The 12,840-nt window shown below is 43.1% G+C and overlaps 1 pseudogene across 1 annotated transcript; it reads left to right on the forward strand.

Moving 5' to 3' along the window:
• Window positions 1-4,075: 4,075 nt before the first annotated feature.
• On the forward strand, window positions 4,076-5,408 carry LOC308437578 (tubulin alpha-1C chain-like; annotated as a pseudogene). Its single transcript has one exon. The product of its transcript is annotated as a tubulin alpha-1C chain-like (transcript).
• Window positions 5,409-12,840: the final 7,432 nt, after the last annotated feature.

Genomic DNA, 12,840 nt, shown 5'->3' on the forward strand with positions numbered 1-12,840 from the left:
TTGAGATCTGTACTAGGAGCTGGGTGTGATGGTAAGCAAACCCCTGACATCCCAGCACATGGCAAACAGATGTGGGAAGATGGTGACATTGAGGCCAGCCTGGGCCACACACTGAGGTTCTTGTCTTAAAAGGCCTGGGGCTGCTGATGTAGCTCACTAGTTGAGTTTTGCCTAGCCTGTTTTCCCGAGTTCCAGGCCATCACAGGAATGCAAACTGAAACTTACTGTGATTATTTTTGTCTTATCAGAATGGTTACAATTAAGAAAACCAATACAAACAAAATTTACAGTTTGCAGGGGGGAAAAAAAAACCAACCCAGTGGCAACAAGTGCTATTGAGGATGTGGAAAAAGGGGGCCCCTATGCACTGTTCTTAAGAACGTAAACTGCTGCCGTCACTATGGAAACTGACACGGTGGTTCTGCAAAAACTAGAAAGAGATCTAACATATGACCCAGCTACACCATTTCTAGCATATGCTTCTGCGTTCCTCCATATTCTTCTACAGAGATACATGGTCATCCATGTTTATTGCTGCCTTTTTACACGACGGACATGCAAACAGCGTAGGTATCTACCAACTGATAAATGAATCAAAGTGTGGTGCCTATAGCAATAGAATTAGGAGCCTCAGATGGAGCTGGCAAGTGGATGGAACGGAAAGACGTGCTGGGTAAGGTAACCCAGATCCTAAAGGGAAATGTGGCACGTTCTCTGTCATGGGTGGATCCTAGCATCGTATCTTTAGGAATGTGTATTTAACTTGGAGTACCTGTAGAAACCAGTAAACTAGGAAAAGACATTGAGTAATGAGGGAAGAAAGATATTAAGGAGGGAGACGAACATACAGAATGTGAAGTGGGAAAAGGGAATATTGGGGAAGCTTTAAATAAGGCGAGGGATTGGACAATACAACAAAAGAGGGTGGGGGAGGGGCAACTGACACTGAGGCTATTGAAAGGGCCATGCAGAAACATGCTATTTTATACACTTAATTATATCTATCTATCTATCTATCTATCTATCTATCTATCTATCTATCTATCTATCTCTATATATATAATCTCTCTCTATCCCTCCCTCTCTCGCTATGTGTGGTTGTGTGTGTGTGTGTGTGTGTGTGTATGTATGTCTGTGTGTGTATTATATATATATTTATATATATCCCAGAACAGAAGTGATAAGTTGCCAAATAATTATCCCAGTGAACGTTGAGATATCTCAACTTGATTTGTTGGTTAGAACTATTCAAAGTGAACAACACAAGGTATTGGAATTGCTTTAGGGTACCCACTGGAACTTTGGAAGGACTCCGTCACTGAAGACATAGTTTGGTACTAAGTCATGGAAAACTGTTACTAGACTTTTGGCTACTTTATGGGTTCCTATTTCTACCACCCTTCTCTAGTCTTATCTCTTTCAAGACCCCAACACTAGGTAGGAGAGAAAGCAGGCTAGAGGGAAAAGGGCCATTGATATAGTTAGACTGCTTCCTGTTGATTGGAGTGTGGAGTTCCTTGGGACATTTTAGGTCTTCATCATCAGTATCTCCAACCAGCAACTAGCAACAGGAAACTACAGCATCAGCATCAGCATCAGCATCAGTAGTAAGAGCATCTTCATGAGCAGCAGCATCAGCATCAGCATCAGCATCAGCATCAGTAGTAGGATACACCCCTTATAAGGCTCTTGCATTTATATACCCTCTCAAGAGTCCCCAGAATGTCAAATATCAAACATTTGCAGAAACTATCTGGAGCTGGCAAAACCATGCCCCTGCCACAGCACGAGGCAACTCATAGTCTGGTGCTGTAGACAATCTGAAGCTGCCTCATACCCCACACCTAGGATTAAGACAAAAGCATATTCCCATAACATTTCTATTTTTTAAAGGAAACCAAAAATCTCACCACAGAAGCCAAATTGATACTGGTCAGAAAGCTTCCTTCCTGTTAGTTTCACAGGACCAGAAGGTCGTTTTTGTTTGTTTATTTTAGTTGTTCATTTTTCTTGTGGTTTTATTTTATCTTCCTTCTTAGCATCCACTAATTTTCTTTATTTTTCTACGTTAGTGATACTTATTTTTGCTCTAATAAGTCTTATCTTTCTTCTGTTTGTCTTATATTTACATTGTTTTTGCGTGTGCACACACACACACCCCTGCTTGAGATCAAACTCAAAGCCCTGTATATGCTGGGCAAATTATCTACAATTAATCTCTAGGTCATGCATATAATTTGTCATTTATTTTTTTAAAAGTAGAGAATTAGGTTATTACTATGACTGCTAGGCAGCAGGGAGGAAGCATTTAGCTTAGTTCCAGTTTGCGTTTGTGTGTGTGTGTGTGTGAATGTGTGTATGTGTGTGTGTATGTGTGTATGTGTGTGTGTGAATGTGTGTATGTGTGTATGTGTGTGTGTATGTGTGTATGTGTGTGTGTGAATGTGTGTATTTGTGTGTGTATGTGTGTGTGTGAATGTGTGTATGTGTGTGTGTATGTGAATGTGTGTGTATGTGTGTGTGTGTGAATGTGTGTATGTGTGTGTGTATGTGTGTGTGTATGTGAATGTGTGTGTATGTGTGTGTGTGTGAATGTGTGTATGTGTGTGTGTATGTGTGTGTGTATGTGAATGTGTGTGTGTGAATGTGTGTATGTGAATGTGTGTGTGAATGTGTGTGTGTGTGTGCCTGTGCATTTTCAATAGGAGCTTACAATCTAGCTCTAGTTTTATCAAAGAACAAGGGCAGTAGCTTGTGTTGTTTTGCCATCCCTGGTCGACAACTCACAATCCTACATTGGGATTTTCATGTAAAAACCTACACCTTCTGGGCACAGCATTATCCACTCATGTAACTACATTACAACTCTTTTGAAAAATATACTTTTTGGATAGTTTATAAAGCAGTAATTTTCGTTCTGGCTTGCCAGTACATTCTTACTTTAGATTGATCCTTGCTCCCATCTCTGTTTTTCCCCTTTTCCTCTGCACCAGGTCTGATTAACCCTTTCCATGCTTGGCATCCCTTCCTCTACTTTTGTACATTGTTGTTGTCTGCTTTTGCTTTTAGTATCACACTCCTTAAGACCCTACCCCTCCAAACTCACACTGTTCCAAATTAAACATGGAAATTTAAAAGTTCAAACTAGGATCTACAGATTAGAGAGAACATGTGTTGCTTGCCATTGTGGGTAACACACACACACACACACACACACACACACATACACACACACACACACATTATACATATTATCTAGTGCTGAATAGAATTCCATTGTGTCCATATTCTACATTTTCATTATCCTCTGTTGGATGATGGACAGCTAGGCTTATCATATAGATATTGCAAACCAAGCATCAACATAAGCGACTTATATAGAAAACACTAAATAGAAACATATCTCCAACTTGGAAATGCATTTTCCCTAAAATTGATGCATATGATTATAGAAAAGTACTTGGTCAGTACTATGTAAGGATTCTTTTTAAAGATTTATTTTATTTGTATGAAGCTTTTACCTGCATGTATGTCAGCACACTGCGTGTGTGCTGATTGTCCACAGAGGTCAGAAGAGGGTGACAAATCCCCTAGACCTGGAGCAATGGATAATTGTGTGTTACTATGTGGTTTCTGGGTACAAACCGGGGCACTTTGCAAAAGCATCAAGTGCTCTAAAAAACCAACCCATCCCTCTAGCTCCAGTATTCTTAATAACAAATTAAAAAACCATCTATAAAAAGCTGTAAATTGTTCTAATTCTCACAGTAAGACCATATATGGAAGTGAATATAAAGAGATTTCAAGTGATATCTTGAACCTTGAAATTTAAAGCCAGAACTTAGACAAGAAACACAAGGAGATGATTCCCACTGAATACTAGTATGTTCTAAGCATTGCTTGAGGCATTGCATGATTTACATTAACACTAGTTGTATGAGAAACTGTAGCCATTATTGACAGAAAAGGGTTTATGACAGTTTCTTCCCTTGACTCCTTGGTAGTCACTAATGGGAGATCTTCTTCACCCTCTCTTCCCTTCCTCATTTCCTGCGGACCACTCCAAGGACTAAATATGTGTGAGTGCATCTCCATCTATGTTGGCCAGGCTTGTGTTTGGATCGGCAGTGCTTACTGGGAGTTCTACTGCCTGGAACATGGCATCCACCCTGATGGCTAGATACCAAGTGACAAGACCATTGGAGGAGATGACTCCTTCGACACCTTCTTCAGTGAGACAGGAGCTGGCAAGCATGTGCCCCGGGCAGTGTTCGTAGACCTGGAACCCACAGTTATTGATGAAGTTCAACTGGCTCCTACCTACCCGTCAGCTCTTCCACCCTGAACAGCTCATCACAGGCAAGGAAGATGCTGCCAATAACTATGTATGTGGCCACTACACCATTGGCCAGGAGATCGTTGGCCTTGTCTTGGACAGAATTTGCAAGCTGGCTGACCAGTGCACAGGTCTCCAGGGCTCTTTGGTTTTCTACAGCTTTGGCTGGGAACTGGTTCTGGGTCACCTCCCTGCTGATGGAGTGGCCCTCTGTTGATTACAGAAAGAAGTCCAAGCTGGAGTTTACCCAGACCCGCAGGTTTCCACCGCTGTGGTTGAGCTTTACAATTCCAACCTCGCCACCCACACCACCCTGGAGCGCTCTGATTGTACCTTCATGGTGGACAATGAGGCCATCTATGACATCTGTCATAGAAACCTCAACATCGAGCGTCCAGCCTACTCTAACCTTAACCACCTTACTAGCCAGATTGTGTCTACCATCACTGCTTCCCTCAGATTTGATGGGAATGTTGTTGATCTGACAGAATTCCAGACCAACCTGGTGCCCTACCCTTGCATCCACTTCCCTCTGGCCACGTGTGCCCCTGTCATCTCTGCTGAGAAAGCCTACCATGAGCAGCTTTCTGTAGCAGAAATCACCAATATCTGCTTTGAGCCAGCCAACCAGATGGTGAAATGTGACCCTTGCCATGATAAATACATGGCTTCCTGCTCTGTACAGTGGTGATGTGGTCCCCAAAGATGTCAATGCTGCCATTGCCACCATCAAGACCAAGTGCAGCATCCAGTTTGTGGACTGGTGCCCCACTGGCTTCAAGGCTGCATTAATTACCAGCCTCCCATTGTGGTACCTGGTGGCAACCTGGCCAGGGTCCAGAGAACTGTGTGCATGCTGAGTAACACCACAGCCATTGCTGAGGCCTGAGCTGGCCAAGATCACAAGTTTGATCTGATGTATGCCAAGTGTGCCTTTGTGCACTGGTATGTGGGTGAGGGTATGGAGGAGGGGAAGTTCTCTGAGGCCCGTGAGGACATGGCCCTAGAGAAGGAATATGAGGAGGCTGGAGCAGATAGTGCTGAAGGGGACGATGAGGGTGAAGAATATTAACTCACGTGCTGCGGTTTTACACTTGTGTGGCCTCATCTTTGTCTTTGCATGATTTTTAACTGTCCTGAACTGTCAATAAAGTGGAGAAAAAAAAAAAAGGGTTTTATAAACTTCCAGCCACTTAAGTTACTCAGATTCATTTTTTAAAAAAAATAACAGCCCAGTAAATATTATTAATGCCCATTTTATTTTGCAGTTTTAGAAGTACCCCACAGTTATTAGGTAGGGTCCTGCTACTGTTTGTCAGCTGCAGGAGTTCTCTGGTGGAATTTTTGAGGTCACTTAAGTATACTATCTGCAAATAGTGATATGTTGACTTCCTTTCTAATTTGTATTCCTTTGACCCCCCTTTTGTTATCTAATTGCTCTGGCTAGGATTTTCAATACTATACTAAATAGTTAGGGAGAGAGTGGGCAGCCTTGTCTAGTCCCTGATTTCAGTGGTATTGTTTCAAGTTTTTCTCCATTTAGTTTGATGTCAGCTACTGGTTTGCTGTATATTGCCTTTACTATACTTAAATATGGGCCTTGAGTCCCTAATCTTTTCAAGACTTTTAACAAGAAGGGGTGTTGAATTTTGTCAAATACTTTTCCAACATCTAATGAGATGATCATGTGGTTTTTCTCTTTTAGTTTGTATATATAATAGATTACATTGATGGATTTTCATATATTGAACCATCCCTGCATCCTCAACTGAGGAGTATTGAATGACTGGGAAGCACCTAAAGAAATGTTCAACATCCTTAGTCATCAGGGAAATGCAAATCAAAACAACACAGAGATTCTACCTCACATCAGGCAGAATATCTAAGATCAAAAAAGCTCAGATGACAGCAGATGATGGTGAGGATGCGTAGAAAGAGGAACACTCCTCCACTGTTGGTTGGATTGCAAGATGGTACAACCACTCTGTAAATCAGTCTGGAGGATCCTCAGAAAACTGAACGTAGTCCTACCTGAGGACTAGTTATACCACTCCTGGGCATGTATCCAAAAGATACTCCAACATATAACAGGGACACATGTTCCACCATGTTCATAGCAGCCTTATTTATAATAGCCAGAAGGTGGAAAGAACCCAGATGTCCTTCAACAAAGGAATGGATACAGAAAATGTGGTACATTTACACAATGGAGTACTACTCAGCTATTAAAAATAAAGACTTCATGAAATTCTTAGGCAAATGGATGGAACTAGAGAAACATTATCCTGAGTGAGGTAACCCAGTCACAAAAGAACACACATGGTGTACACTCACTGATAAGTGAATATTAGCCCAAAATCTCAGAATACCCAAGATACAATTCACGGATCACATGAAGCTCAAGAAGTAGGAAGATCAAAGTGTGAATGCTTTAGTACTTCTTAGAATGGGGAACAAAAATATTCATTGGAGGAAATATGGAGACAAAGTTTGGAGCAGAGACAGAAGCAAAGACTGTCCAGAGACTGCCTCACCTAGGGATTCAGCCCATACACAGGCACCAAACCCAGACACTATTGCTGATGCTAAGAAGTACATGCTGACAGGAGCCTGATATAGCTGTCTTCTGAGAGGCTCTGCCAGAGCCTTACAAATAGAGGCAGATCCTTGAAGCCAACCATTGAGCTGAAAACGGGGTCCTGAATGGAGGAGTTAGAGAAAGGACTGAAGGAACTGAAGGGGTTTGCAACCCCATAAGAACAACAATGCCAAACAACCAGAGCTTCCAGGGACTAAGCCACTATCCAAAGAGTACACATCAGTGGACCCATGGCTCCTGCTGCATATGTAGCAGAGGATGGCCTTGTTGGGCATAAATGAGAGGAGAAGCCCTTGGTACTGCTAAGGCTCATTGTCCCAGTGTAGGGGAATGTCAGAGTAGGGAGGTGTGAGAGTGTGGGTGGGTGGGGGAGCATTCTCACAGAAGCAAGAGAGAGGGGACAGGATAGGAGATTTCTGGAGGGGAAACCGGGAAAGGGGATAGCATTTGAAATGTAAGTAAAAAATATCTAGAAATAACCTGCAAATGTCTGTTTACAAAGGTAAACATTTATTTCATATTGATAATCTTCACCCTGGAAGACATCAGGAGGTAAGGACAGGTGTAGCCTGATCAGCTTGTATAAAATACTTGCAGAACTGTTTTAAGGTCTTAGGTGTCATGTTGCTTTAAGCAGAGTCTCACAGTGGTAGCAAATGTAGGAAAATACTGTGTGCAAACTGAAGTCTACAGGAAGCTCTGTCCAAACCATGGTGATCACATGATCCTCTGGAGACTCTGGACAGAGCCATAGCCAGTGATCTCTATAATCTGGAGACTTAGCACAAGTCAGCCTTTTCCTATCACTATGTCTCAAGGCTTGTTTCCCAACCATGATGTTTAGCACAAGTTAGGGAGTAAATAATGGCACAGTTTCCAACTGCACTTCAACCTCAAGGGGTCTCATGGCAGTTTTGCCTAAGCTGAGACAAACACCTAGAATAGACAGAAACCCAGGACATGCTATGTTTAACACTTTAGGTGGGACCTAGTGGTGGACAAGTACTGTGAGTGGAAGTGAGTGAGACGTTTCTAAGTCAGAGACACTAGGCTCGAGACTAGACTGACCCCACTCACTTGAGATAATACAGCCAGATGGTGTTGAGGAAGAATAGCCCAGAGCACCCACTTCAGCCTTCAGTTGTGGCTTTGGGAAACATCAAACAGCAAGAGCTCCCCAGCTTCGTTCTCTGCTTCCTGACTGGGTGTGGGCAAACTGCATCCCGAGTCACACCCTTCCCTGTAGGATGCACCACATCCTCAGGTGAAATAAACCCTCCTCCCTTTAAATTGTTTCTGTCGGGGGTTTTTTTTTTTTTTTAAATCATAATGGTTCCCATCCCCCTTCACCTTTCAAACCTCGTTCTTTTCCTTTCCACTGCCTCTCTCTCTCATCTTTTTCTTCCCTTCCCTCCTCCTCTTCTCCCTCACCCCAGTAGCATTATATCCTGCTTCTTGAGCACCTGAAATATTGAATGCAGTGAGGACAAGTCTTTTATTTTTACTCACTTGATCCATGGCTTCATTGATTCTAGACTTCTTGCAGTATGCAGTGCACTGTTAGGGTGAATGTTAGGGTGGAGAAACCAGTGGAGTCAGTTTAATAATAAGGCATACGATATGAGGGAAGAATGTGCTGACTTCGATAGCTGTCCTCTCTGCGTCTTACCTTTTTCAGCAACCACAGACTCCCCTAATCTTTAGCTGAGTCATGTCAGTGCTGGATGAAGACCATAGTTCTCAAGCATCGTTTTTGAATCAGCTCAGCAACATTCCTAACTCTGGCTGAGGGGTGCAATGAAGATGGAATGTTCAACGTTCACCGATTATCCCAAAGGATAGAATGATGGAACGTGCAGTGTCTCTGGGCTATTCCAAAGGGGATGGAGTGAATTCTGCTACTGAATTCTTGCAGGTTGAAATGTGAACATGGTGGCTGAGTTTCAGTGGTCTGTGTAGATATAGGAAGTTGGATATTAGTATTCGTTAGTTTTTCTACTACTATGACACTTACCTGAGACAATCCATTCTTAAACAAGCATACTTGGGTGGAGATGTGGGCCATAACCCAACTCCAGAGCCGGCTTTTAAATAAAGTAGAACAGCATAAAACAACACCTCAATACTATTCATACCCCAGAGATACCCCATAAAAACTGAAATTAGGGATCAGAGGGAGAGACCCGAGTAAGTAGAGAACAAAGGTTAGAGGTAAGAAATTTTGAGTGTGGACCAGCTGCAGCAGTGCAGTTAACAGCAGGCAGTGTAACAGGATGGCTTATGGTGCACAAAGGTTATATACCAAGGGTACCTGTATTGACCCAGCCTGGTGGCAAGGGGTGTGTGGGGTGGCAGCAGCCAGAGCTTCATGGTCAGACACAGGAGCCAGCTGTGAGATAGAACAGGCAGGAAAAATATTCTTCAGACGCAGAATGAGGGAAAAGGAATGCAAACAAAATCTTCAGCTAGAGACGGAGCAAGCTCCAGGGGGAGTCCAGACTTTTCAGGAGTTCAACTTCCTTGATGAGGTAGGAAAGATGGAGGAAGGGTCATGGTACTGTTTTGGCTTGAGGAAAACAAAAAGGTTCGAAAGAGAACATAGGTGGCGGTGGCAGGGAAACCAGCCAACCAGAAGCACACAGATGTGGACAGCTGGCCTATGGTTTCTGTAGTGTCAGTGTGGCTTTAATATTCACCGATGGCAAAGAAAAAAGAACCCTAGGCATAGCAATGTGATCTTAGGAGTTGATACGCAATGACAAATGCTACTGATACGAGCCGCCTAATACCTCTGTTGTCAAGGATTCAGTTTGTATGGACGCGTGGCAAGGATGTTTCGTGACACAGATGTGTGGACAAGGGCCTTCTCCATGCCCAGCCTCACAAGCAACCATCCCACAGAGGGTGAAGAACAGCGACTGGTGTGCTTGCTGTCGAGTTTTCCACCATGCTGGAGAGGTTACGAGGAAAATAAGAAATGCAGATTGGAAGCCTTCCTCAATAGCCCAGTCGGGGCATTTACAGCAACAGTAGAAGGAAACCCACCAGCATCCAGGAAAGAATGCTTAAACAAGTCTGACGTGTCCTTAGTCTGGAAGTATAAGGGGGCGTGGCTAGGGCATGGCTAGGGCTGTCACCCATCCTCATCACACAGTAGCTCCAATCAGCACCTCCTGCCCCATGTCAGGTTTTGTTTAGAGCCCAAATACCCCGTCCCGTTTCTCCCAACTTTTGACTTTCAGAAGCTTAAATTAGGCATTAAAAAGGACCACTAATTCTTTACGCCCCCTAGGTTCCCCTGTGTGGTCTTATTGGATGTGGTGTGACAGTTTTCAGGCATGCCCTTTTCTATCGGGGCATCTATAGTCTGAATGTTTGTCCCTAAGGATTCACAGATTGAAGCTCTACTCTCCAGCGTGTTGGCCCAGGAAGAGGCTGTGGGGTGATTATGATTATAAAAGAACAGGAGAGGATGGGCTCTCAGGATACAGTACTTTTGCTTATAGGAAGATGACAATCTCCTCATTTGGAGGACCTGAGAAAAACACTCATGGGGAGATCCACTGAGAAGCTGGCTGCTGGAAAGTCAAGAAGACACTCCAAACTGAGGAATGGATTTCTGCTGTACGAGCTGCCTAGTTTGTCATATTTTGTTATGGCAACTCAAACCAGCTAAAGATAGCATCACAACATAAAACCACATTTACATTAAAAGGGAACATAGATATTTCTGTCAAATCACTCCTTCTTGGAGAATTCTTCTTGGTTTTTGAGCAAGTATATCCAGCAAGTACTGGATGCTGTCTTGGGAACTCAGCAATTTAAAGTGTCCCTTCAAGCTTGTTTAGGTGCTTGCCTCTTGATCATGGTTTTATTGGAACTGAAGTTCAGCTAAAAACCAGTATGAACTATGACAGGAACACTTCTTGCTCCCCAGGGCCATTAAATCACCTTATTATTTATTGCCCTCTAGAATCCTCTAATTTACATGTGGTCTTCTCATAGAAATGCTGAAATTAATCTGAATTTGTTTAGACAATTTTATGGATATTATAAAACCACAATTGAAATTCAGACCTTTGTAGCAGCCCAGCGGAGATGCACTCCAATTAGAAGTAATTGCTGTTAATGCTGTTATGGTGTGGTGGATGCCTACTCGGTCTTGGACCTTTGTTCTGCTAAATTCCCTAGGAGTCTCTTCTTTATTCTTCAGCTAAATAGACAGGCCCCAGAATACATGCTCTTAGAATTGCAGTATAGGAGGAATATTGTTCCTCTCTCCTAATTAACCTTGTTAGCCAAGGATTTACAACATCAGTTGGTTGGTCTGAGGGGTCTTTGATCATCTCACTAAACATATACAGTGGTGAGGATGCCCGTGTGAAATGAAGTGCTTTGTATTCTTTGGCATGCACTAAGTCCCCCATCCCTCCCTTTTAAAATTCTTTGGGGGCGTGATGGAGTGTTCTTGTTTAATGAAATGGTGTGTGGGAAGCATTTAGCTTAGTGACGGACAAAATCCATGTGAGCTATCATTGCTATTGTGACGATATTTGAGATGGAGTGTAAAGGAACAGAACCAGGTTCTAGCATCCTGGAAAACATTCAAGAGCAACCCATCTGAAGTATACCTAGACCCATACTTGGTGACTGACCCTTTGAAGAACATCCCCAGAAGATACTTATATTCTAGATTCTTTCGATTTTTACCGAGTCTGCCAAGATAACTTACAGAGGGCCAGGCACAAAAATGAACTTGTTTGTCCCACAGGCTGGATGCTTTGGTAGCTTGGGAATGAGTTGCTGGGATTTGGTAATTAACATATGTTTCTTAATCTTTCTTTTATAGTTAATTTATGAAGCATGAAAGCAGTTTGCCAGGTGATTAGACTTCGAGAGCACAAGAGCTAGGAGCTGAGGGCGCCTCTAATGAATACGGATGAATGGAATTGCTCATTCTGTCAAAAATACCTAACTGTGAATCCCAGCTTGAATTATTAAGTTAAACATTGAAATTATCTCTGGGCATGGCTTTTGGATCAGTCAGTGAAAACTGACTGTACACAACCAGTCTTTAAAAATCTTCTTGGCTAAAATTATGATCTCGTCTGAAAGTCTGGACTATGTTGCTGTCAGGAAAGCCTTGGTGAGGCTCGCTGGGGCCATGTGTCTGAGACCTTTAGCTAAAACGTGGCATCTGTCAGGGCATTGAGCTCTGGGGTGGCTGGAATTGTCACTCAACTATGATAGAGTACCTAGGGAGAGAGTTAACCTACGGTCAGTTAACTGAAGTACAAGACCCACTTTTAGTGTGGGTAGCACTGCTCCAGGGGCTGATACTGGACCACATGGGAAGCCCAAGGGTAGCTGAACAGCAGCATTCATCTCTGCTTTGGGACTGCTTTGGGTACGGTGATGTCGGCACACCATGGACTGTACTTTCAAACTGTGAGTCAAAATAAAGGCTTGCTTCCCTAAGGGACCTTTGTCACGGCAACCACAGCAAGTCAAGAGAGGAAAGCAATACGTTACATGAGTTTCACACTCATGGCCCAGGTTCCAGAGAGCAAAACAGAGAATAAGGGGGCAGGAAATCTGCATTCTTGTGTCCTCTTGAGAGAGGCCTTGCAGTCCAGACACGCACTGTACCTCCTTTGCCCCATGAAAGCTCAGCCACCTGCTTTATAGGAGTCACCATACTCAGGGCAACCCCTGTGAACCCACATCTTTCCCCCTTAATTCACTTTTTAAATCTTAAAACATTTTTAATTGAAATAGGATTATACTACTCCTCCCTCTTTCCCCCTTCCAGCCCATTCCACTTACCCTCCCACCAACTGTTCTATATCACCCCTCAAATAGCCTCGTTTCGTTTGATTATATTTGTTACACACTCATGCATGTG

This window comes from Micromys minutus (genome assembly GCF_963924665.1).
Source record: "Micromys minutus genome assembly, chromosome: 26".
Taxonomy (NCBI): domain Eukaryota; kingdom Metazoa; phylum Chordata; class Mammalia; order Rodentia; family Muridae; genus Micromys; species Micromys minutus.